The sequence below is a fragment of the Falco naumanni genome, chromosome 8 (genome assembly GCF_017639655.2).
Source record: "Falco naumanni isolate bFalNau1 chromosome 8, bFalNau1.pat, whole genome shotgun sequence".
Taxonomy (NCBI): domain Eukaryota; kingdom Metazoa; phylum Chordata; class Aves; order Falconiformes; family Falconidae; genus Falco; species Falco naumanni.
Window position 1 is genome coordinate 33,587,715 of NC_054061.1, and position 27,522 is coordinate 33,615,236.

At 43.1% G+C, this 27,522-nt stretch overlaps 1 protein-coding gene across 8 annotated transcripts in view; it reads right to left on the reverse strand.

Moving 5' to 3' along the window:
- KALRN (kalirin RhoGEF kinase) overlaps window positions 1-27,522 on the reverse strand; it is a 528,347-nt gene that overhangs the window by 361,473 nt on the left and 139,352 nt on the right. The gene's annotated exons all lie outside the window — the stretch shown is intronic.

Sequence of the window (27,522 nt, forward strand, 5' to 3'; positions counted from 1 at the left end):
AGAAGTGATCTTCAAAATAACCTTAAATCTATTCCAGCTCACCAAATATTACAACACATTTGAAACCCTGTGGTTTTGCTTTCTGCTTTTCACATGCAGCCACCACCATTCTTCTGAACTGGTACCAGGGCAAGACAGTCTTCTCACTAAGCACCTTTCTTGAATGACTAGAAATAGGGCAGCTTTGCTCCAGCCATCCCACTTTCCTCAACGAACACCGCAGATGACACCTGACCATCTAGGTCTGAAAGTGGGAATGGGGACAACCCCACCCCTATATATTGTCACCTATTTCTTGCATCATACAGCCTCAAAGGTACCGTGGTTTGATCCATGCAGACCTATCAGACAGACAGGATGAAGACCATAACAGCTATTTTCACCTGCAGCTGAACCTGCGTATCTTCAAGTATTATTATTACATGGCTGCAGCATGTGCCATTCACAGACAGCTTGTGCAACAAGACTGTCTTGTATATGCAGATGCGTTCTTCAATGGTGCCAAATGGCTACAACTACTTCTCTGTGTCCCCACATGCTCTCGGGTGTCACCTCCGCAACACTCACCTCCAGAAGATGAGCAAGCTCACCAGCTAAGCCTACGCTTGTGAAAATCAACACACAAAGGAGTGAGGTAATTCAATGCAAGGCCAAGACCAATGTAACTGCAATTTGAACTTGCACTGATGCTGCTGATCTTTGCAGCTGGAGAAATTTGGCCCAGTACTCCAGTGTCTTAGAGCCATCATGATGTGTCTAGTACGCTGACTGTTCTCGTTTGTTTCACGGTTGGATGAGATGCTTATATACAAAGCTGCTTAAATTCCAAGTGTTGGCCCTGAGCATTCCAAGAGCATGGCCCTGAGAGATCCCTAAAGAGTACTCTGTCTCAGTAAAGTGTTTTTGGACCAGGGAAACTAGTCTTGGTTGCTGAACTTTCTGTGTTCTAAGCAGGACGTTGTGTACTTTATGTTAAATATCCAAGACTTTGCTCTTTAACTTCTCCTCTTAACTAGAATAACTTCTCGGCTCCCAGGCTGTGGCTAGCTCTCACATCAAAGGTAGGAACCATTCAGTCACAGGCAACACTTGGAATTTAAGCAGCTTTGTATATAAGCATCTCATCCAACCGTGAAACAAACGAGAACAGTCAGCGTACTAGACACATCATGATGGCTCTAAGACACTGGAGTACTGGGCCAAATTTCTCCAGCTGCAAAGATCAGCAGCATCAGTGCAAGCTGAGTTTTGGCCAGTATTTGCTAAATTTGCCAGGGAAACAGCAAAGTGAATTCTTAGGCGCTTAACCGTGCAGTAGACATTATACAATTGAAATCTTAGTGAATATTACCAAAAGAATGTCAGTGGGTGTGTAGTCATACATGTAAAACACACAATAAGGACATCTTAGCAAGAGCCCACTATAGTTGCGGGCTGAAGGACAATTCCAGACACTCTTCCACAAGGAAGGACTGCACCTCCTCCATACAGAGGTAATATGCATGGAGACCAGGAGAAAAATGTATGACTCTCAAAGATAGTCATCTTCTGAGCTACAGCAGGCTGCAGGCAAGCGGCTCACTGCTAACAGCCCAAATGTCCTGACTGTGCATAAGAGTGGCAAGAAAAGACACAAAAGCTGCTGGAAGGTATCTTTGCCTTTCTCAGTATCTCCCAGGACAGGTCAGTCACACTCCAAAATGGTGAATGAATTAGAAAACTGTGAGTCCATTCTACAGCCAAGGAATCGACAAAAACTCCCAAGAGCTGCAAAACTTCCCTGGGGATGAGGAAGGAAACTCTTAAAGGCAGATCAGTGGCTAAAGCAATGTGCTTGCTCTGGATGATGTACGTGCTCACCAAAGTGGCAGTTCATGACCCACAGATGAGGCCATGTCCACCACTTTCAGGGGTCACTCCAGCTCCTGACAATATTTTTGCATTAGCAGCTACATGTCAGAGCCTGCTGTCAGGTTTTCCAGCAAGAGCTGGGGAAAGGGATGCATAAATGGGAAAACCAATGGCTGTAATAAGGGCTCCAAAAGCAACAGCAAATCTATCTCCAGGAAGACCCAATGCAGAAATTATACACTCCCCATTCCCTAAGTTATTATAAGGATATCCCTAATAATGCTCATTTTCATCCTGTTCCCCAGCTGTTTCTAATACACTTATTTTGGTTGTTTGCGTGCTGGATCCAAAGCCATGTCTGCATAGCACCATCTATTTTTTGCTGCAGAGCCCCAGCTACACAAGCATCTAGACAGTTTGTTACTAGACAATGACAAAGGCTGTACTTTGTATCCTGCCCTACAACTCTCTCCTACCCCTGTAACAACCAAGCCCTTCTGCAGCAGCAGGACAAGGGCCGACAAACAGATGAAGGAAGGGCACTGAGCCATTCTGCCCACTGCCCATGCACCGGTCTGCCAGTTCACCATCATCATAACCATGTGACTATACAACAATGCTGCTCTTTCCCTTCTACCTGAAAGTTTCACCATGGCCTGCAAAGAAGCTTGAGGATTGCAATTGCCTCTTTACCAAAAGAGAGGCACAGAGAGTATGGTGCCACGTCACAGCCACCCTGAAGCCCCTCACACCTTTATCATGTCCTGGCTTAGTGTGCTATTCACACAGCAGGGACTCAAACTTTTATTACTCCAGTGACACGAGACGAAAACACACCATGTCTGCAGAAGCAGCTGACAGAATAATGTATTCTTGTAATCTTGGCAGCACTGAAAAATTAAAAAAGTGGATCCTCAGTATGGTTGAGTCACGTTTCACCGCAAAGCAGCACCGCACATGCACAGCTCATCTCCTAGCAAGAATTCTCTGCACTGCAGAAGCAGCTCACAGTTTTAGGCAAGATGCTGTAATGAGAAGCCAGCTGGGTGAGATGGGAAGCTTAAGGCATGCTTCCATGTTAAATGCAGCAAACCTGAAATTGAGAAAAAAAAACCCTCCTTTTTCCCCGGACAAATGCCCCGGTTGACCTGGGGAATTTGCTGCCACAGGATGCAGAGGTCAGCAGCTCAAGGGGCTTCCCGAACAGGTTACAGATCTGCAAACAACAAACATCTCCAGGGAACTGTAAAGATTAATAAAATAAGCAATAGCTTTGGAAAGAATATAAGCCTACAGGCTTTGAAGTGAAAGCCAAACTCTAACTCTTGGAGTGAAATACAAATTATCCCTGGAGAAAGCCCTGTGGGCTTTAGGATTTTTTTTTTCTTTAAAGCAGAGTTCAGGGCCTCTGTTGCGGTGGATGGACCAATGTGTGGGGTGTCTTGGGGTGGATGGACCAATGGTGTGCTCCAGAGTGGCTTTTCCTAGAAAAGCTTCAGTTCTAATCTGAAAAATACAGTTCTTGGCTTCAAATAAAGATCAGTTGCTGGAAATATAGAAATACTTTCTATACTTAAAAAAGTATGCGTAGGCAAGAAGAAGGCCTCCTGTCACAGCACTGCATGGGGCTTAATCACTTGGCTCCTGATGCCTTCAGCAGGAGTTGTTCATCCCAAGTCCCATGCAACGTTTCAGGAAAGGCAGCCCACATTCTCATAGTTCTCAGAACAGATTCGACTATTTAAAAACTTTGGCACAAAGTTTCTTTAACCAAACAAAACTGAACTCCTTGGGCTAAACCCATCCCTCGAGGAACTCTACTGGAGTCCAGGAGGCAACAGCAAGATTAATCTGGTCCATATTGTTTCTTTCTTCTTCCCTCAGTAAAGGCCTCTCCTGTATTCTCCCCCACCCCCCGCCAGTTTTTGGAGCAGTTATCCCCAAGGTTTACCATAGCCTATCTGCCTTCCCACCTCTTCACCACCCCCACCAAACCCTCAGTGGATTTTATTTTTGTTTGCAGTATGGTAGCATCTTGGCTTTGTACAACTTATAAACAGAAGGGACGTCAGATGTGAGCAGAGAAAGGCAGAACAAAGGAGACTCTATTATTCCCATTGTAGCCTTTGCAAACTGAGACACAGAGAGATTGACTTGTCCAGTGTCAGACAGAAAGTTTGTGCAGAGCTCAATCCTCATTTTCCCAGCGCTTCCCCAATGCTTTTCTCATACAACCATCCCTTTGTTTTCTGGAAGAATATAATGCTCCTTCTTCTTCTCTTTACACTTCTTGCTTCCTCCTCCTGCCCTTCTCTCTCTATTATTCTTTCTTTCTGCATTTCTGCCTCAAATATTTACTTTTTGTGTGTGCTAAACCCTATTTAACCCCTTCCTCCCTTTCCTGTACACTATTATCTCGCCCCGCAGAGCTGTGAGCTTTCCTAGTTTAATTTCTCTGCTTTTCTACAAGCCGTGGAGAGGGGCTTAGGCAAGGGATGCTGGGGCCTTTGCTGCTGGGATTTTGCTGGCCGAGGCTCATTGGTTTAGAGGCAGAGAGGCCACAGCATGGCACAAGTATTTAGTTGAATAGAAGCAACATGTGCTCCGGACTAGTATTTTAGCACCATCTGGCAGAGATAAATGGGGCTGGACACTCTGCATCTGCCTATCGCTCCTTTGATCCTTGATGCAAAGAAAGGGCATTTTAGTGACCTGAGCCCCCCCAGGAGCCTGTGCAGCTCTCCCACCACACCTCCCTGCTGCCGACAGCAGAAAAGCAGGTTTTGACTTCACAGAGGAAGGAAGGAAGGAAGAACTGAATTGAATCTAAATACAGCACCAGCCAGAAAAAATAAAAAATTAATCTGTAAGTATCATTACCAACTACTATTGCTGATGATTAACCCAGAGCTATATACTTCACTAACAAAGGTTATTATTCTCCTTAACAACCAATAAATTATACTTGGCCTCACAAGAAGCATTTATAGTCCTAGGACTGCACGTCACAGCGAGGCAGGGACAGGATGAAAGGCAGGTTGGACTAGCACCACAGCCCTGGGGCAAGCGTGGTGGCTGTCTCCCTCAATCCTCGTTTCTCTTTCTCAAGCAAGAACTTCTCACTCAGTGCTCCTGATATGTCCACCCTTCCTAAACGAACTAGTGTAGCAAACAGTCGTCTGCATTCAACATACCTTGAGCACTAAGCATGGCCATAGCATGCAACATTCATCTGGGGAGACCACAGACATTGCCGATATTTTCTGTGGAAGCACGGCTGGCATTGGCTGTGCTTCTCACCCCATGCAGAGCTGGGGCTAGAGCTTGCTTTCAGCTCTGCAATGGAAATGTAAATAATCCCTGAGACCCTCGTAGCCTTGTGATGATGGCCTTACTGCTATATAATTGAAGACCTACATAGCATTTAAGCTTGTGGTAGAAGTCTACTTATTTCTGCACATGTTAAGTGTATATGAACACGGGACTATAGATATACAGGTATGCAAAGTGTGTTACAGGTACCTCATAGAGGACCTGACCATAAATCTGCTGTGAATCTAATATCTGGTATTCCTGTTAGTCTTGTACACAGTAAATGTTTTTACGCCACCAGATCTAGTGTGCAGACTGACACACAGAATCACACTATAGGCTGCAAAGTTGCAAGAACCATGGACACCAAATAGATACTCTGCACAGAAGACTAACTCCACTGCACAATGCCAAGGACTTTATCCCATGTACCACACGCCAAGCACTTTATCCCAGCTGAGAAAAGAGTTATACTCATTACATTGCTACATTTATTCTATTTATTCGAAAATGAAAAGATTAATGTTGTTTTTATATGTAATACTTAGGCTCAGTCCAAGACTAATATTTTCTCTGTGTTTCCTTATTCTGACCTTCCTTTTATTAATTATATACCACTACTGATCACTGGAACATCCTTTCGGTCACATCTATTGGGTGGCAATACTACAGGCTACCTCCACTTCCAAGTTTTGCCAGTGCTCACTTGTCAGACTGTCCCCTCTACACTGACAGGTCGGTCTCTCTGATTCCCACTGCCTGAATCCCTGCAAAGGAACAACCACTGCCAGCTCACCCCTATTCCCTCCCCTGCCCGTAACACCAAGAGAGGCAGGGCGGGGGTTTGGGGGAGCTTGCTAATTGCTGAGATTGTTATTCCTTCCACGAGGTTCTTGGCAGCATCGAGCCTCCCAGCACAGCCTTTGAATGTCCACACATTTAAACAGTAGCCTCAGCTTGAAAGCACGCCAAAGAATAGGCAAGGCTTCAAGAAAGATACAGCCGCTTGCTGCAAGCGTGCAAATTCATTAGCCTCTGTGCACATGTGGCCCTCTAATAAGCTGTATTCAGCATCTGAAGCCTAAAACATTGCACCCTGTGCATCCCACATAAGCCAACAGCCAGGCTTTGCCTTTTCATATGTGGCACAGAACCATTCAAAGCATCAGAAGGATACCAAATTAATGCACAATCTGTGGCGAAGGCTCTGCTTCATCTCCATCCACAGGGGATTTTATTAATTTCATTTTAAACATACACTAAGAGAGATGCTAAGAGAATGCAATGACTGTGAGTCAATCTTTCCTGAATTTCCTTTTCATTTTCATCAGGACTTTGGAATCAGGCTGAGATCTTTCCATTCCTACCCTTAGAAAAATAATTAGACATTATAGGTAGCCCCGTGGATAGCACATTTGACTGCTAGTAAAAAGACTTGGCTCTATTTGTGGTTCTGCTCCTAAATTGCTTTGTGATCCTGAACAAGCTGTTTTAACTGAACTAGATCTTGGTTTTCCTCTCTATAGAACAGAAATAATGACTGCCCACATTAGTAAAGCACAGTCAGGTCCACAGACCTCGAAAGCACCTCACAAACATGAATTAATTTTGTCTCAAAAAACCCTTTCTGAGGCAGGGAACTGCTGCAGTGTACTTTTATAGATAGGCAAAAATGAGGCACCAACAGTAGGAAAGCCTTGCTCTGGTGATCACAGAAAGGACTTTTTGGTCAGGAAAGGGAGAGGTTAAGAAAATTGGAAAAATAAGGTCATCTGGCACAAAATCCCGTGTTTTATTTCTTAAGTGTGCAAGGGATGGATGTGCTGCCCCAGAGGGAAATCAGTATACTCAGCACCTTGAGCTTTTAGTCATTAAGTGTCTTGCTGCAGATTGCACTACACATCAGTAACCACCCTGATGCAACAGCCCTTTACAGTGTCAATAAAGAGCTGTGGGCCATTTGTAAACTGAAGTCACATTTTAAGCATGGCCATGGTTTCTACCCAAGCCTAGTATGCGTAGATATTTTCATTTCAGTTCCCCCACAATTACAATCGGATTCCTTATGGAAACATTCCTCAGAAGTTTATAATCCTGTAAAACCTTTAGACCTGCTGATGGATTCCTGTAGGAAGGATACAAGTCCTCTGTGAAGCTGTAGAGGCAAGGTACCCAGGGTCTCATCCTCTATTGAATTCTATAGGTTAGAATAATTTCCTTTAACTGGCATTGGTTTAGTTGACAGGCTTTTTCGAAAAAGCTGCATCAAGGCATCTGCCAGCACCTGTTATGTATCAGTGACGTGCTTAGGGCTTCCCATCCATCTCTCAGAAAGCCTCCCTCTCACATCCTGGAGGTCCCCAGCCGCCAGTAACTTCTCCAGGACAAAAAAATAAAATAAAATATCTAATTATGTACAACATTCAGGAGGCACTTTGCTGAAACACCAGCCTTACAAAGGGACCATATGCCAGTGCCTCAAGTGTGCTTTGCAAACATCTGCCTCTCAGGGGGATTTCATGCCAGACAGTAAGAAAGCAACTTTAATTAGAAGCCAATTGAGATCCTTGTCTGAAGGCCTGTGACTTCCCTAAAAAAAAAAAAAAATCACAAACAAATAAAGCAACTGCATTTGCCCCCGTGTTTAAAAACTAACTGTACGGTCTCTCTTTTAATGCAGAGTTCTCTTTATAATTTTCTTGACAGGGTTCAATGTGCCGTTTCTGAACAGAGGCACAGGCTGACAAAGTTCCCATTGCCTTCAGAAAGATCCCTGCCCAGGAAGGATGGTTGTGTCTAGTGCGAGTGTTGGAGTGGGGTTTAAATTAGTTATTTTTTATTGTAGTTCATCCAACGTTCACAGACTAGTACCTCACTATTAGTTAAGATTTACATTTTCCTCTCTCCCATCTAGCCTCAAATCCCATCTGATCAGATGAATTTCTTCCTTTGCTCATCGCCTTCGGTCCCTCTTTCTTTCCACTAGGGCTTACGATTTCAGCTTGCATCTATTGTGTCACCCTGTTAAGCTGATTTTTTTTAAAAAATAATAAAATGAAACCCCAAACCTGCAACTCATAGGAGAGTTTTCCCCTCCTGTCTATGAATTCCGCAATTAGGAATAAAGCAAGATACATGCCCTAATCTCTTGAAACAGGACAGGCAAGTAGAAACCGTCCCTGGGGAGGGGTAGGTGGGGGAGCAGCCAGAGCCCTGCCAGGATTGCAGAGGCTGTCCCCAGCCCTGCGTGGGGAACAGTGCATCCGGACCAGGCAGCCACAGGTCTCTGAGTGATGCACCTTCAGACAAAACCCGCAAAAACAGGGCAGCAAGAATGGCAGAAGAGAGCACCTGAGCTAACATCAAGTGCAGTGCTTCCCCACGGGGTCCCGGGGAAGGCTCGCAGGCTGTGCTGTGATACTGGGCTGCTCCAACAGCAGCTCCCTGCAGCCTTTGCTGGGAGAGCAGTACCTTCCTTCACACCCCACTCTCCTGTCCTCATTTCAGTTTCCCAGGGTCTACTCCTCTGCAAACCATCTAAAAACAACCCCAGTCCACCATCAGGGACTGCGCATAACCACTTGGGCTGACTTCAGATTGTCTAGACCGCTCCAATGAAGCAGCAGCGGCGGCAGCTCCTCCAAGGGTCTCGCAAGGAAATGCTCTGGCTGTAACAGCAATCGGTTTAACTTCCCCGACAACATCCTAAATCTAAGCAAAACCAGGGCAAACATTTTACACACATCGGTGGGAGGGGTAAGGCAAGACACTCACAGGACTAAATAATTTATCTGCCTCTCTTACGGATGCTGACATTTTTGACACACATTAAACATTAATGAAAATCATTTTATGGATGGCTGAGTCATGCCAGTCAATGCATAATCTCCTGCCTCTCCACCTGCCCCTTTCACCCTCATCTGGCTCCTATCGTGGAGTGCAGCCACTTGTAACTCTGCCCCCTGAAAGAGGCCGGGCCCCCCAGATGCCAAAGAGCAGAGCAAAAGCACCAAGGGGGCTGAACAGACCCTAACAAACACATGGACAAGATCTGAGCCCACGGAGTCCTAACCCCGCTTCTGTTAAATTCACAAACCTGCTGTTTTGTTAATTAGCTAACACAAGATGCTGTGAATCATTTTGGAAAGCAAATTACCTCCCTGATTTCTAAAAGCTTCCTAGCTGCATTTTTTTTTTAAGCTTACTATTTTTTCCTCCTCCCAATGTATAAATGCCAATTAAATTACTGCCTGCCTCTGTTTAATCTAATGCTAGCCTACTCATATTTTCAGCTGCTCCCTAATGCCAGTACAGCCCCTTATGCCCAAATCTCTTTAGCATGCTAGTACAAATGTTTATAGCCCTAAGACTTACAGCTATAAGAAGCTTGACATTTTTGTGGTAAAAACCTGCAATGTTATTGTAATGTTGAATAGAAAAGGATCACCAATGGGCTGAAAATGCAGCTTTCCTTTAGTTTGTTCCAGCTAAGGACACATATAAAGAGATGACTGGGATTAAAGCCTCACTAGCTGTCTGGATCTTTTCCTGGACAAGCAGTCCTTAAATTTGCTGAAATGATACTCACCAGAAGGTAGAGTTACACAAAGCCACTGGGCAGCCTTCAAAGACAGAGGATACACATTTAATCTCATCTTACATATCCCATTAGACTGTGAGACTGGATGCCAGAGTTACCAGAAATACGTTCTTCATCCCAAACATACTTTTCTTTATGGAAGGGGCTAAAATATTTCTAACAAGATTATCGCCTAAACTGAGTAAATTGGCTTCTTTTCACTAAGGGGGAGCTCAGAGCTGCACAAATAACCGGCTACAGGTTAATGAGATCTGACTGCTCTCCAGAGGGTGCAAGCTGCTGCTTTATAGATCCCTGACAGCTGGAGTCGAATGACCATCCAACTCATCCCTAAAACACAGGGAAGTAGTTTGGGGCCCCTCTTTCCAACCCACTGCCAGGTTGCAAATACAAAAGCCACAGACCTGACATTGTCTCCTTATTTTTTTCTTTCAACAGAGGTGACAGAAGTGCAATATATAGGCAATAATTTTTTAATTTCACGGATTGCATTATGAAATCCTTTTCCCACACACATCTTCCCTTCTTCTGAAGGGATTTTACTGCTTCAGGGTTTTCCTGATTGCAGTTTTGCTGAAGAGCACACTCCACAAAAACCAGCAACGCCAAGCAGGAAGAAGCTGTCACATGCAAAGTGTCAGTAATAGCCCACACAGTTCATTAGGAAGATCTCCTAAAGACAGTGGAATTATACATTGATCACAGATGACCTATTGCAAACTGTGGTGTCTTTACCAGGATCTTGCTACAGGCATCTTCCAAGCCTCATTTGAGTACAATACTGGGGAGTAGACCCCAATCTCAACCCAGCTAAGTCAACAGAAGGCCATTTATTACCTTCAGTAAATTAGAGACGAGGGGAAAACGCAGCCTCTCCTTTCCCCTACATCTCCTACTGCAGGTGAGATTTCACCTCCCTGGCTGCAGCAGTTTTAATAACCTATTTTTATATTTTTGCCCAGTGAGAAATCCATTCTGCATACACCTCTCACACAAGGCATTCCTGCTCTCCATCACACTTCGGTTCTAGGCTTGCTGATAAAAGGACAGATTGCATCCGCATTTCCAGCCTTCAGCTCAGCCCAGGGTTTCATGACCTTTTCCTTCAAACTCCAGCTCTGCTGCTGGAATGACTTGTCCATTAGGTTAGTTGTTCAATAACTCTTAGGCACTACCACGTTAATACAGCTTTGAATAAATGACAAGTCACAGTCAGAAGTCAATGCAACACTGGGAGCGATGACAAAATAAAAACGGCAAATTAAGTGTACAAAGGAAAACAAAGAAATGCACTGGTATTTTTCTGCCTGCTTCTAAAGCAAAGGCAGAATGAAAGATGGGCTGGAGAGAACAGATACGTCATGCTTTGTCTTCATTATTATAATAATTAATTTATATTAGCAGGTGCACATTAAGAAGATCTGTTTCCACCCCTCTGCCACCACCAGCTGGTGCAACATGCGTGTGTCAGTCACGAGAAATAGTAGTTGTGCTGATGCTCCTCACCATCCCTCTTACGTCTGCATCCTGCCCCACCTGCAGCTTTGTTATGGGGTCCAGTCAGCACCACTGGTACAGGGCTGCATTGTGGAGGGCAGTTTCTCACCAGAAGTGCCCAAAACAAATGGCCAGAGCCAACTATGGTTGGAGACAAGCAAACACGTAATGGCATTTCCCATATTTCATGGCAGCTGACTGATGGCAGAGGGTGGGTGCCATGGCCAGGGAGTTGAGACAGGACATATATAATAACATTTTATAAACCTGACATTTATAAACCTGCACTGGAAAAATAGCTAGGACTTTCCAGCCAGAACTCTTGTTCCTGAGGAACATATAATGGAAATGTTCATGAGATCTCTGTTTTGTACCTCATCCAGTGGATCCCACCACAGGATTTGGCCCAGAGCCCGCCAGCAGGGTGCAGGGATATTACAATGGACTGAGAGGGCCAGAAAAATATCTTCTTGGTAATGCCTGCTTAAATTTTGTGATCCGATTAAAATGCAGCCTGTGGAATTACATCTACCCCCTCTACCACTTTCCTGGGAAGCCTTATCAAATGCTGCAATATCCATTTATAGGAAGGTGTACATTAGCTCCAGAAAGTTTAGATACATGATACTGACTACTAATGAAAGCTGCAGGATAAAGGAATAATGACATGCTTGTGAATAAAAACTGCATACCAAAATACTATAGAAAGTAAGTTACAATGCAGGAGGTACAAATTTCAATTTTGCAAGTGGTATACTGGCTTAAATGATATAGACAAAGAACCTTTTTACAGCCATGAGATGCTTCTTTGGAAATGTTTTGTGAACCCACACACAGAAAGAAAGACAAAGAGATAAACAGTCTCTTCTTCCACTGCACTGAAGAGCTACAGTACTGAGCACGCTGCCTGCTATAAGACTACTGACAATTAAGGACATGTCACCCTGAGCGGTATCTCTGCCCACACATATCTTGTCTGCCCATTACCATCATCCTCAGCCACCACAACACAACCATGCACAGCAATCCTACATTATGGGAATAAATATCCACTGAAGCCAAAATGGCAAGTCAGCTGAGCACATAAATTGCCCAGATTCTACCCGAGGACAAGAATAATTATCTTTCCAAATCCACTTTAAAACCCTCGCTAAAGAATACTTTCTGAAGAGGTCAAGCCCTGATGATAGCTAATACTTTCAAATTAATCTTTGTTATTGCCCAAATACAAAGAGCTGTTTTAATGCATCACGACAGAAGAATACCTCCTCCAGGAGCGAGCTTTTGTATAGATCATCTCTTAAGTGTTCAGTAAATCATATGATTTTGCGGCTTTGAAAGATTGCACTTTGATGTCCAAAGGACAGATGTCAGCATAAAAAGACGGGGGGGGAAAGAAGCCCAAGCTCTGTGCAGCCAGCAGTAATTGACAAAACAGCAGTGAGCTCATGTGTAGAGACCAAATAAGCAATAGCAGCAGAGCTACGTCCTCACCCCTTTTCTTCCAAAAAGTGTTTTGCAATAGTGTAGCTACGAAAGTGCCAGCAAAGTGCAGTGCCCCAAGTCACCACTACCTGCTCAGCGACGTGGCTGTGCAACAACTTACCCTACCTCTAGCTCAGGAGCACCCACAACTGCTAGAAAGCAGGTACCTGGCAAAACAGCGCACTTGAAGCTGTAACACCAGTTAGTCCCTTGAGTGTCAATTGTTTGAGGAATAGCGTGCTGTAGCTTATGCTACCACTGTCACTGCTGTTCCAGGGATAAACAGAAGGCTTCTGTCATCAGTGTTTTCAATCCAGCCCTTTTCACAAGGACTTCTATTCAATGATAATGATTGTTTTGTTAAGTGTGGTTCTACTCGGAAAACTGACTCCATAAAAATAGGATCATGGAGTTAATGTTTATTGCATCTCAATGATTTCCAGATCAAACACAGTCAGTTTACAAGTGAAAAAGATGTTTGGTTTGTTTTTCCAACTATCAGGTCTACAAACTCATGCTGGGATCTAGAAGTTAAGTTGTCATCTTTTTGGCTCGTATGATTCCAAAAGAAATGAAAAAGAATTCTGCTCACCCACTCCTGGAGCGGCTGCGTATTTCCAGCTTCAACAGAGATAATAAGGAATAAAAATGAAGACAATATTTTCAAACCCACTTAACTAGTTCTGTCCTTCAGGGCTCCAGAAAGGTAATCTGATTTTAAAAGCTACTCCAAGGGCAACTCAAAGTGATAAGACTTAAGCACCGCTTAAAATCTTACTGCATATTTAGGTACCTAAATAGTATGTACCTAACTTTAGGCACCCATTTTTCAAAACCATTCCCCTTAATTTAGTCAGCAAATTAATCAGATTTGCATGTGATTACACATAGATAGCAGATCATTTCAGTAGGAAGGTGCTATTTTTATATAGACACTTGTTGGAACAGAATTGCATGTTAAACTAAAATTTATGAGTCTGCAAGCTGAGTCTACATTAACTATTTGACAGCTGCAAATTATTGCATTACAGACATCGCCAAGTTGCTTACACAGATACATGTGCGTACGTGTAACTCAACCATTCCCCAGCTGCCTGTAAAGCCTCAGCATTGTCAGGGTTAGCAGGTTTCCCTCATGGCAACTCCTACAGGTCATAACCAGGTTATCTGAGTGCCATCATTATGCACATGAAAGAAACAAGCTGTTCTAGGGGTAGAGGAACTCCTGAAACCTGGTTTGCTATGGATTAGCTTCCTATCATGTTGACACACAGATCCTTCAACTCTTTGTCATGTCCCCTATGAGCTCCCTACTGCAAACCTCCGCTCTTCAGCCACACCTTTGCTTCTCCCCATTTTGTCTGCCCAATACATCCTGCTTTTACCTTCTGGGCTCCTGTGCCAAAAGGTTTCAAATGCCGCCAGTCAAACATACATTATACCCCCAGTGCTGCTCTGGACCCCAGTATAATGATTGCAGTGAGCCTTGCAAAGGATTTGAAGGAGCCTTAGTAACAGCTGTATGTAAAACACAGATTTATTGAGGGCAAACCAAGGGAATGTTTGCCCCATTAACCAGCTCCCACAGAGCACTCCTCCATGACCTGGTACAGCCACATTAAAGCTGACCACCCCATCTGGATCTGGGCTTTGCCTCCTCCTGCCTTGCACCTTTGGGAGTTAATGACAATGTTTGATGACAACCAAAGAGATAATGCATAAGAGCTTGCAAGAGAAGTGGGCTGAAAATAAGGGCTATGAACACGGCCAGTATTTACAGAAGTACTGAGTTAACAAGTTTGGAGGAACTTTCAAAAATATGAGCCAGTTTTACACACCTGACCCTTCCGCACTGTTTTCACAAGCTGGAGGTGCATGCTTGCAGGGGCAGTCCTGCCAGGCCATCCTTGCAGCTTTACTGTGGCTCTCCTCCCCTTCCTACCCCCCTCCAACAAGGACAAGCAAGGTTGTTTAATTAAATCCAAATGTTACCATTTTTAGCTAAGTGTAAAACTGTTGATTTGGAAAGCACCATACTTGGCTTTCATGATTAAGGAGCACTGTGATCAATGTAACATCAGGCCAATTACGGCAGTTACGGCACTGAGAGATGTATTTCTGTTCTCTGGCTCTTTATGTATTCAGCTGTAAAGTGAAGGAAAGTGCAGCCTCAAATACTAATTGCACTGCTTTAGGACATATTCACTCCTAAGGAGCTCCTTCTAGGGCCCCTTCAATCACACGGCTATTTAGTGCCTTTACCACTCCAGTACCAGTCAAGATCTTGCCCCTGATGATGAAACCTGCCTGGAGATTTTAGAAACCCATAGTCACACAAGACAAGGTTGTTGCTCCTGCAAATAAGCCACTGCTGACTTGCCTTCATAAGCAAGAAAGTCAGGGGGACTGTGAAAAGAGAACAGCGAGAAGGAATGGGTGTACTTGTGGCTCACTCCATCCTCCGGATGATATTTTCCCAGCACGTAGTCACAGCTCGTGCTATTTGAGTCACTCTCATCTGAGAATGCAAATAATTCCCAACCGATAATACAGCATTTCTGCCTGCAGGCTTAGAGCTCAGCTTCTCTCAGGATGCTTCAAGCTGAGCAGAGTCCTGGAGAGCCAGGGGCTATTCGATGTTGAGGGGAAGGGGCCTTGTACAGATGGGATGGTAGGCAATCAAATGCTTTGGTCTGGAGGGAAAACGCAGCCCTCCCAATACTAGTGGCTTTAGACTTTGGGTGTCTGTCCTTAGGAATGCCAACGCAAAGAGGAGTAGCTCAACGCAGTTATTGGAGAACTGTAGATTCACCCCGCTGAAACCATCCTTCAGTTCCACACTTCTGTATGACTTTCCCCACAGTTTCTCTGTGAATTATTTTAATTTCTTATAATAAGAAATGGATTTGCCTTGCCATTTACAGCACAGGATATCACACAGTTACTGACTCAGATCTGAACACTTACTGCTTGGATTCCCAAGAAAAATAACATTAAATTGGAATTTAGGTTGAGTAACTTCAGATATCTGAAAGCAAAAGTAGCATTTTGTGGGAAGCTGGAATTATTCCAGACAACCAAGAGAAATCCAGAAAATTCGGAACTCAGTTAAATGTAAAAACAAACCAAGATGGATAAGGTATGGAAATCGGTGTTAAAGTATACCAGCTATAATGCAGAGAGCCTTCGGGATACCAGGGAACAGGAGCACAGCTATGGCTAGCACGCAGTACTACTGATAGCTGCTGATTACATTGATATTGAAAGCCCATTTCATTTTTTATCTTTCCATTATTAAATTATTTTAGGATGAGTAAAAGGAGACCACATACCTGTCTGTTAAGATTAACATGGACGTATACCACATTAATCTGGCAATAAAGCCATTATGGACAATCCCTTAGTTCAAAGCCTCAGGATGTGTATCTTACTCAAAAGTTGCTTATAAATTCATTTAGCTCAGGAAACAGTTGCTGCCTTATAAACATGGGATGTTTCTAACCTTTAATTTACCTATTCTCCTGCAAAAATAGGAGATCATGGAGATAGCCAGACATCAGTGCAGGTCCCAGCTCCTTTTTGTGGCTCATTTAAGAGAGCCCTCTGGACATTAACACTGAACCCACACTTGCCTTTTATTCCTTGGAAGGAAACAGCCTTCTCTTCCTTGGTGTACCCTTTCCAAATGCCTGTGAAGTAACCCACGTCACAGTGAAGACAATAAAAGCTGCAAGGGGCCCAATATGGGAGACCTTCCCCCAGCTCCATGCAGCTCTGCCTGGGGTCTTGCTGTGCCAGCTCTGATCTCCAGGAAGCTCTGACATTTTCCTTGACGGTCCCAAGATATGGAAGGATAATGGTTACCAGGGTTAGCCTGAAACATTTGGTTTTGAGTCATGGCCATAGATGTAACGTGCGATCACACACAAATGGCTTGCTTTTCCTGCATCTTGGTTCACTCGTGTGCTGGGGACAGCATGTTTCCTTACCCTCCTGAGAGCAGCTGCAGAGCCTGGAAGCAGCGTTCTGCCTTTTCACTGGCCAAGAAAATTTCTTACCATCAGTGGTAAGCGGGTGTTTTCTCTGTACGGTTTGCTTAAAGGGAAATTAAGAAGCAGAAAGATGTAAAGCTGTTCTTGAAAAAAAAACATGTCCATATCTAGAAAACTGAGAAAATATTCAAGTGCCATTCATTTAGCACTGCTGACAAATAAAGTCTTGAGTAATCAGTCTGCTGATTACTCCAGCTTCACTGGGTATAATCTAACTTACCATCAGTCACAGCCACAAGGATGTATCCAGCACATGATGGTCACAGAGAGCTGTTCTCAGCTGCCCCACTCACCTGTTTTGACCCAGTGAAAGCCTTCAGCTGCAACCCACCATCCAGTGCCAATTTTTAGTGGGGTAAATGAGAAGTAAGAGTAGAGAGTGCTGCATTCAGAAAGAAAACCAGCTTGTCTGAGTCATCCCTGAGCTTTCAACACTCACATCTTCGAGCAGGATTGCGCGTACCCCAGAGCAGCTGCCATGGAGAGCAGTATGCTTGGAGGCAAAGTGCATCTACTGTGTGCGTGAAGGAAAAGCAGCATGAGAAAGGCAAGTCCCTCGTTGAGATCACACGTGGGGTTATCACAGGCTCAGGATAAGTCCCTTGCGCAGAGCCCTGTGCCACGCACCACACGGCCTCCCCTGATGAAGACCAGGACTACGTTAATCGCTTGCTTATCATCCACACTGCAGATGCTTACAGGTGTTTTTACTTCAAAAAGGTGCTCGTCTCAGGAGTCTGTTTACACATGCTCAATCTCTGAGCTTTCAAACATTTCATTACATGTGAAATTCTCACCACAGCAAGTAGTGATCTTCAGAAGGTGTAGAGTCTGGGTCATGGAAGAGACATTTAAGTGCAGAGTGGGTGTTAGCCCTGATCTCTTTCTCCTCAAGGCTTCCTCACATCTGACAATGACTACACCAAATTTCTGAGCAATAACAGCTTTGAAATAACAGCAATAGCAGATTTGAAAATAAAACATGAAACCACGTACTTAATCGCCTGGGTGCTGGAGCATGTAGTTTTTCTATCTACAAGCCTGGAAGCTGCCAACACAGTTGCAGAAAAGAGCTGCAGTGTGAGGGAACAAGCACAAGTCTTTTGTAAAATGTTTTTTGCAGAAGCGAGAACAGCTGGTTGCCAAAACAATCACCTTCCATTTTAAAACATACGCCCCAACTCTTTGTGGCATTTTCAGTGAAATGAGGATGAAAATTTGGTCCTCAACAGGAAAGCCTACACACTGAAATCTGAAGCAATGAGTTGTTGGCCTCTACTCAGGTGAGAGTCATTTGAAGCAGCACTGACATCAAGTTACCTCTCATTTAAAGTGCTTGTCCCTTATGGCTGCAAGTGAGGTGCTGAGCAGGGCACGGAGAGGAAGCTGGCAGTCAGTGGTGTTTGACATGTGGCTGAAAACCAAAGATAGCTTCAGAACAAGAAAGACCCTCCCTGCTCCCAGTCTTCCAGAGTCACGTCTGTACCAAAATGAATATTGCTGGAGAAGACTCATCAGAGGCACTATAGCTTCCTACTCCAGAAATACCGAGTTTGATGGAATGCATGATTTAAATCAGGTCAGCTAACCGATAACGTGCCCAAAGAAATCCATACCAAAACGTGGAAAAAACAGCAAAGGGCAGCAGAGAAATTTTGTATGAAGTTACTAATATCTAGATGATCTTTGTCCTTCATCCTACTGTGAGGGAAGCCAGGTCTCACACAAGACTTGTAGTTGTCAGTGAAATTTGTTCTTCCAGACAGGAGAAGTGTCCAAGATCTCAGATACATCTCCACCACAACAGGTCCTAGCCACATACTCTTCTGGCAAAGGTGGCCAAATTCCAAGGCCTTTTTTAGGCCAAGACCCAGATTTTGTTGTGAGGGGACTTGTGCAGAAAGCCAGTCAGCAAGTCATAAACAGGCATGCTTATCTCCAAACTCTCCAGGCTGGAGCCATATCTGTTTGTAGGAGGTTCCTCCTAGAGAACTGGTGTCATCTGGGAAACAACTCTTATCATTTATTCCAGCTGCATACTTTTTTATTCAAGCCACAGATACAGATTATCATCTGAAAACAGAGTAATCCAACTACGCTGTGTTCTTCCTTTAAACTAACCATAATTTATAGGAATTTAATGGAATATATAGGACTTTCCTAAAAGAACAAGATTGTGTGATAGTTCAGACTGCCAGGCCTTTTCAGCTCAAAGTGCAATGCGGTGAAAACAGACACTTAATCAGTGAAAACAAGGACAATAAGTCAAAAAAGAGAAAGCGAGAAAGGAACACTGTCATGCTTTTTAATGAAAATATTATCCTGCTAATTTGCATGATTAGAAGTCAAAAGAAGAAATTCTGAATGTGGCAGAAGTTAAAAGAATTGCATTTTTATACAGATTTTTTTTTATCCTGTCTTCTAAATAGTCAATAATCTGTTGCACATAAAACTGTAGGATGGTAATTGAAAACAGAGTCTAGTCCCACGACAGGAAATAAACTCTTATCAATGGCTTTTGCAGATCTTGGTCAAACAGTCAGGAAATTGGTAGTCCTGGAAATTAATACATAAGATCATGATCTTAAAGAAGGATATAGCAGATACACTTATCTGTAATGAGCCCATGCTGTTTTTTTGCTATAAAGATAACCCTTGAAAAAGAAATACAGCCATTTCCTGGTTTGGACTTTGTCAGAACTCCTGGTAACGGCATCGAAGAGAAAACCCACATAATTTGCTTGTCAAACTGAGACAGACTCCAGCTTCCAAGCACGCGCAAACAAGAGATTTTTCTAGCATCTCATGAGCTGAACTAAAGACAATAACAGAGCATTATATAACGTGACAGAAACCCATTTTCACCACAATCCATTAGTAGAGTTGAATCACTCAATTCTGCAAACTGCACTGATAATTCAACATTAATTGGGGCAAATTAAGTTATAATTTATGACTTTTCTCCTTCATAATTACTTATGGAAGGAAATCATGAGGAACTAACAATTAAGATGATGGGAAAAACCTTCAGAATAATTTGTTGAATACCGATGTCCTTTCTTTTTCTTCCCCTTTCTCTCTGCTTACAAACAGACCAGTAACTCACCTCTGAGTTACTTGGGTCATCATTTACAGCTATGCCCCAGTATCCAACTCACAGGAAACAGGAAATTCACAGCCCACTTTCTCCAGCTGCATGGATAGGACCCACATCCATATTTGTGTGAAAGACACCCAACAGCTGGTGAACATCCTATGATGATATTACAGGGGAGAGTGGTTTTAGAAAAAAGAAAAAAAAAAAAAGAAAGAAAAAAAAAGGGAAGAAAAACTATTAAAGAGAAGAAACCGGTATAGCAAGGAAATCTGGAAACCAAGGGAGGAATTCATAAGTCTGAGGCTGACACATCATTACAGACCGACAGTCCCAGCACAACATGACTTGCGCACAGGGCCTGTGCCTCTCCTTTTCCAAAATGATGATTTGGACCCTTAATGAAATCAAGAAATCACTTCAAGCAAGACCAATAACTGATGCTTATCTTATATACACAGAAAAAAAATTAACTTAGGCCCAAACTCAAATTACAAAGAAAAAAAAAAACCTCCAGCAATGTAACCTCATAACCAATTATTCCTTTCACAGCCTATTATTCCTTGCATATTGTCAGTCCTCTTAAGTTAAATGCCCAGTGCTATTTTAAAGACTATAAACCAGTGCCAGTCCAAATGTATGTTGTAAATTCATGCAGATGAGGAAGACATACATCCAAGCCATAATTCTTTATTCCAGGCTAGCTTGCTCACATTGTAAAATGCCTTTCTGGACACAAAAAAGGACTGACCATCCATTTTTCCACAGTGATCTGAAAACAGGGTGTGGGGGTTGATAAAAACGTGCTGATATTTGGCAGTAAAACCTCATCAAACCTTTCCAGACAAGATAATATCCAAATCCAGAAACCAGAATAAAGGCAGTATGCAATTTCTTGCCCAAGCTGAAAATTCATGATCACTTTGTTCCCATGTTATTCCTGTCACACATTGTCTTCTTAAACAGAAGATACTTGTTGTAGAAAAAAGCTGAAGAAGTTGACATGAATAAAAAGGCTTTGGTTCCTACCCTGCCTTCCTGTTCACCAAGTGGCAAATGTGGCCTGAATTTCTCTACAATACATAAAGATAACTAGCAGCTAAATAACATACTGCAACCAAACGTATCATTACAAGACCAAGTCAATACATATATAAATCAGAGAGGTTGGCCATTCATTTATATTCTTGAAGATAACATGTCTTTAAATGAACAATGAAGCAAGGTAGAGACTGGTGACAGGCTCAAATGATGGCTCTTCTCTCAGGGAAAACCACAAAACTATGTCAGTGCAAAGAGTGATGATGCCTTTCTCCTTCTGTGAGCACAGAGTGGAGAAGCAGATACGGATTTTGGACGCAGCTCACATGAGGATGTCTTCACATCAAACAACAGTAGAGTGTTGTCACAGCACTCTCCAAACTAGCCAGCTGCAACAAGGTCTTTTACCATCACATGCCAACACGCTCTTCACGCCGGCCCCCCTGCTGCTGTCTCCTAGTCTCTTCTCATTCAGGGCACATGCCCCCTCACTCTTCTCTCTGCTCCTCCTCCATCCAACCCCCTCTCCCACCATCCTCAGGGCTATTTAACCACTTAGCTGAACGAGCTACACCTGCACATTGTCCATGTCAACCAGCCCACTGCCCTGGGGCAAGGCCACAGCTGCATGTTATCAATGCTGATCAACACACTGCCTGCATTCCTCTTCAGAGTGTACAGATAATCAAGCAGCTGTAAGTGCACTTGAGAAGCCACCACAGTAAAAATCTTGGCAGAACCACTGCCCATCTTCTAAGGAAGAGAAACAACTGCCCCAGCCTGCTGTATCACTAGTGCTCATTTTAGCCCTGTCTGAGCCAAACTCTTGGTCACTTTGCCACTGTAACCACAAGAACAACTCTACTATGCAGAAATTATTCCTTGGGCCTGTTCACTGCAGGAGTTTGCGTCTGGAATGGAGATATTCAGGGCAGTGAAAAAGCAGAGCCTAAGCAGCAACAGCTGAACAAAGCTTAAAGATGAAGATGCTCCTAGCTCTGTCCCCACAGTCCCCCCTCACCTGTATTAGCCATGCAGGTTTGGAAAAGAGACCTGACTGAGGTGTGACTGTGTTCTGTTGGCCCTGTGTATGTGGAGCGATTTCTTTATATTATGAGAGAAGCACCATCCTCTTAAGCACAGTGATGATGGACATCTTTTCCTCTGCCAGATTTCTCATGTCAGGTGTCTCTATGAGAAAAGATGGTTCTTCCTGTTCTTGCCCATAGCAGCAAACCAAAAGTAACAAAAAGCACTATTGAGCATTTCCTGGCTCTTTTGAAATACCACAAATGCTTCTGATAATAGACTAGGATTTTCAAAGGTATGTCCATTTGGGGAACCCAGTTTCTTAGCAACTGCAAGAGACCCCTTAAGGAGTAGAGATTTCAAGAAGAGAAGTGATGACCATGCTCTAAACTTAGCCTCTTGTTGGGAGGCTCCAATAGAGTAACTTGAAAATATAAACCCTCAAAACATCTACTTCTGCTGGCAAAATCTCATCCCCAGTGTCATATCAAGCACAGCCTTCTGTATCTGATCCTCTTTGCATCCTCCTCCTGCTCCCACTAAGGCAAATAGATGTTTTTGTCAGTGCTGCAAGCAAGTCCTGTTTCCATCAAAATCAATCTTTCAGCACGTTTAGAAAGTTCAAACAAGAACTTGGCTGTAAATCTGAGGGGTTTACCCAGACAATGATGTTAGCTGTTCGTGTATATAGGAAATGCTGCAGAATGACCTAAAGCTTCTTCTAAACGGTTTTACTACATCTTCTGTGTCAGTCACAAAAGTGATGGGCGGAAAAAATGTTCATTGTTATTAAAAATGAATGTCAGTTCCCAAAATAAGATACATCACACTCCATCATTTGTCTGCCAAATTTTCCCATGTACTTAATGACTCCACTAGGAAAAGAGATTAAAGAGAACCGTATAGATCAGATTATCGAATGACAAACTGTTTCAACCTACAATTCTGAAAGCATAACGTTCTGGCATCCCACCCCACACTTCAGCAGCTGGAATATCAGATACAACCAAGGCTCTCTGAATCCACTGCTAGTGAGAATCAGACTTTACACTGGGATGTGAGTTTCCTTTTACTGTTGGAGGGCGAGGTTTTTTTAGTAATCCAAAATGGAGAGCTGTGCAGCTGAGCAGAACACAGGGCAGTTTTGTCCTTTTCATTTCCCCTGCTGAATGGACTGTCAGCAGCTCAGTCTATGTATCATGAATGCTAAAGTACTGGTTCAGACTGGAGTCCTCAATAGACCTGCTGTGGTACCAGGCAGCCTCATTATTCCCACCGCTGCAAAAGCACAACACCCACAAAAATCCTCTCTTCCCCAAAACCCCAAACATCCTCCTTTCCCCCACATTTAACAACATTTCTGCTCTCCATTTTTCTCTCTTCTTTCTGCATTGCTGAATATATATCTGGGATCTGCTCAGTTGCATTTCAGTGCTGCAAACTTTATCCCAGCCCTCCACTGGGAAGCAGGAATCACTTCAGGTGCCTCTTAAGGCAAATTTCTTTAGTGGCCTCCTGTTTCCCTCCTTTCTCCCTCCCCCAAACTTCTTCTGATCTCGGAATAATTTTTTCACACAGTATTGCTTCCTTCACCATCAGAAGCCATAAATCAAAACACAAGCACTACAAGATCTTACATTTTCATTACCTTTTGGTTTCATTGGGAAAAAAAATCTATGCAACAAGTACGATGGAGTCACAATTGCTCTTTTAACACAGGCTGATGGAAACTGAGTTTAATCCAAATTTCTGCCAAAAAGAACCTTTTTTTTCCCTATTACTTTAAATCAGAAGAGTTCCACAAACCTTGTCTTGGTTTTTGCCTGCAACCATTCAGGTTGCTGTTTGCAGACTGCTGCCCAGTACAACGTGCCTGTCTGCTGGCTCCTTCCCTCTGTGGTCCCAACCCAGCCTCTGGCATCCCTGGACCCCAAGAGGTGGTTCAAGGAGGGCTTTCCCTGGGTCCAGGTATCTCCTGTCTGCTTTGCTACTGGTCACCACAGAGCAGCATGGAGTGATGCTGTGGACAGGGGAATCACCGTTACAAGCATGGCTCAGGGGACCTTACGGTCAGGTTCAACGCAGCAGGACAAAATTACCACAGGGTGGGGAAGTGCTGAACCAGGCGGCAGAGGGATTCGCCCTAGTAGCTGCTCAGCAAGAGGAATGCTTGCTGTCCCCTAAGTAGTCTATCCTGCTCTTCTGGACAAAATCCCCTTTTGCCATTAAATTACTCTCATGAGATCTTTACGGTGATGGGTCCAGAGTAATGGCACAGCCTATGGAGATGAAGATTAGAAACTCCCTTATCAGCTGTACTCAAGAAATAAGAGAGCTGGTCAGCACGTTTTTATCTGTTAATGGCTCTACCATCCTGGATCATCTCCAAGATCTTCCTATGGCGAAATTCTGCCTGTGATTCAAGGACAAATGTTCACACTTCATCAGTGTACCCCACAAACGTTTCCATTTGGTTTTGGATCTTACCTACCTAAAATCTGCAGTAATAACTTCAAAGAAATGATATGAACAGACAGAGGCTTGTTTAATTACCACCAGCCCTTAGAAGCTGTTTGATAATAGTAAGTGCTCTTCAGAGGGATCAACACCTCCTATATGAATCCCTGAAGCATGTAATTCCTCCAAAAAAAAAACCATCTGAAAGCTAAGAGTGATCACCTGAGTCTTGCAAATTATCTAAGTGAAAATAAACATGCAGGTACAGCAGCACCCAACTATTACAGCGACTTGAAGCCACCACAGCCAGCAAATGCCATCAGCGAAGCTCAGAGTCATGCTGAAATTTTTTGTCATGGCCCATTTTGAAACTGCAAAAATGCATCATGCAGTGTCAGATCTGCAGCAGCTTATTTTGGCTTTCTACATCCTGTATCTCTGAGAAGAAAAGAGTGAAGAGCTGCTAGTAACCAGAAATTTGTAAGTTGTTTTACTTTGAAGATGGCTGTTATTCTGGATTGCTTTACAGATGTCAGAATTATTTACTACAGAATTTCCTTTCATTAAGAAAAGAATTTTTATAGCTGGGTTTCACTAGCTGCAAATAAATGAGACATCATTTAAAGCACCAAGGAAAGGCTTTTACCACTTCAGAGCACTGGTTTTTGTAACCACTTCTACAAATTTGCAGAATTTATGGCTGAAGCGTGTTTGTATAATACGATTCCAAATTCCAAGAAATGAGATCCCAAATAATTCAGAACTAAAGAAGGACTCACACAAATGCTAAATTGTGACGTCCTGTAGTGTTTTTTACAGGAGCTTCTGAACATAACGGCAGTGCAGCCAGACTCAAGTTTCATCTGGCTGTCTCTTCCCAGAAACTCACTAGTAGTAACCACTAAGGTTTGTAGTCTCTGTTAGAGGATGCTAGCACAGCTGAAAGCTCTATTAATGAGCTATATGCCATTAACAAAGATTGTATACGTGCACACAAACATCAAAAGGCCATCAGGTTTTACCCAATCTGTGAAAACTGGGCAATTAGTGCAACTTCTCCTGTTAAAAGCTAGTGTCCTCAGTTAGCAATTCATGACAGATCACTGAAAACAATTAGGGTTGTTAACATACAAGGCACTAATGACATTTACAGTGTGAAGTCATGTGCTGACCCAGCATGTAGAGATTTTATACTAGAGGATACATATGCTACCGCATGTTATAAACCTGTTCATTAGAGACTACCAGAAACATCACCTTAGAATCCCAATTCTTATGAATAAAAATGTAAAAATAGTCATATATTTTCTTCTGGTGACGCGTACTACAGTTCACTGGAGTTTTCCATTTAAAAACAAGAATGAGAGAGATCCCTCTCCCCATCTACCACGTTTGTGGGGACGGGGAGTGGGCCTTAATGGGTGCTGAAGCTAAATGCAATGAAGCAATAGCAATAATGGGCACACACCATGGAGATGGATTTTAAATTCAGGACTCCTGTGCAATCCCTTTGCTTCCCTTGTCTTTTAAAAAGGAGTAGAGTTCCCTCTGTGCTGTCAGTAGATGGGGTTTGATTCTTGTAGCCTTTTTCAGCCCTCTTCCGGTCTCAGTTACGGTGGAAGGAGTGGTATTTCACCTCTAGCTTTGCGAATTCTGTTCCAAAGGGAAATTCAAACAAGGTTGGGTTTATTCTAATTCTGAAAGAAAATAAATTTGGTAATGTCATAATTTTCCATAAAACAGACTTCCAAATGTTGACTAACTGTCATTCTGATGCTTTAGTGGGCATTTAAAACAGCAAATTTGAAACAGCTGAAATACCTGGAAAAATTAAATAGCAGCTCTTGATTTAAGAAAAATATAAATTGATGGAGTAACCTGCTTTAGATACAGAATTAAAATGCATGTGGGAAATAAACCGGAATACCTTGCTCATTTTTTGTTCATCACAGGTCATCAAGCTAAAATGAGAAAAACAAACTTAGTGTTTCACTAGCCTGAGTTATGGAATAGAAAGTGGTCTAGGACTGCTCCCCTAGCAGTTTGGAAAAATATGCATTTTTAAAATGACTGATTCTTCTGGCAAATTCCCAACAGAGTATGGTCACAAGCTGTAGAGGACAGACCACACACATGCTTTCTGGACAATCAGTGACCAGACACAAGTCCTTCCTCTGACTTCATGTTATAAACTTGATGGTTACCAATATTTATTTAGTCTGTAAATAAAGGTCATGATTTGGTAATATTTTTCTTCTCCAAAAGAGAAGATCCCTACCCAGAAGAGCACAGAGGAGAAGATCTTCAAAGAGTGTAAACTGAACCACAGCTCAAACACAAAACACAATGATATTTGCTGTCAAGGCTTGAAAAATACATTTTCCCATTTGCTAGGGCTGACTCAGTGGCTTTGGCCAGCACAACACGTCATGAAGCCATCACACACTTCTACACTTTTTGGATTCCATCTTTACAATAACCACCAAAATCACTAGAAGCCCAAAGCAGAACTACCTCAAAACTGACACAGAATTAGAGGGTTTCCCCCTTTTTTTCCTTTATCATACGAAACATATCCACAGAATTGCACAGAGTCTGGCTTTGTCAGAAACTTTATTCTATAATCAATTCAGGAAAGCAGAAGATGCCCTGCAAACCTCCCCCTCCCCAGCCTTTTCTTTATTTATTTGTTTCCTTCAATGGAAAGAATTTCACACAGCACTGAGGATGAACAATCCAGTTAATAACATTGCTGGAAATTCACACATCTGGGATAAAAGCAAGCTTCAGCCTGACAGCTGCTTGAAATTATCAGATAGTCTCATTCTGTTGAACAAAATCTCCCCAGTACAAATTTTAGATGATTTTTTTGTTCAAATTTACTAGCTTACAACCTAACACTTGTTATAAAAAACCCGCAAGTTAATTTTCAGAGACCTGAAGACCTCTGCAGATGTAAAGATCTTCAAGCAGTTCCCAATTAGAAGAAAGCACAACTGAGCTATGCAGGTGTCAGTCCCGTGCAACTGCCCCAAGAGCTCTGGGCTTGCACCCACCCAACAGAGGACAGAGCCTGGCCCTGGTGCTCTCCTCCCACACCCAGC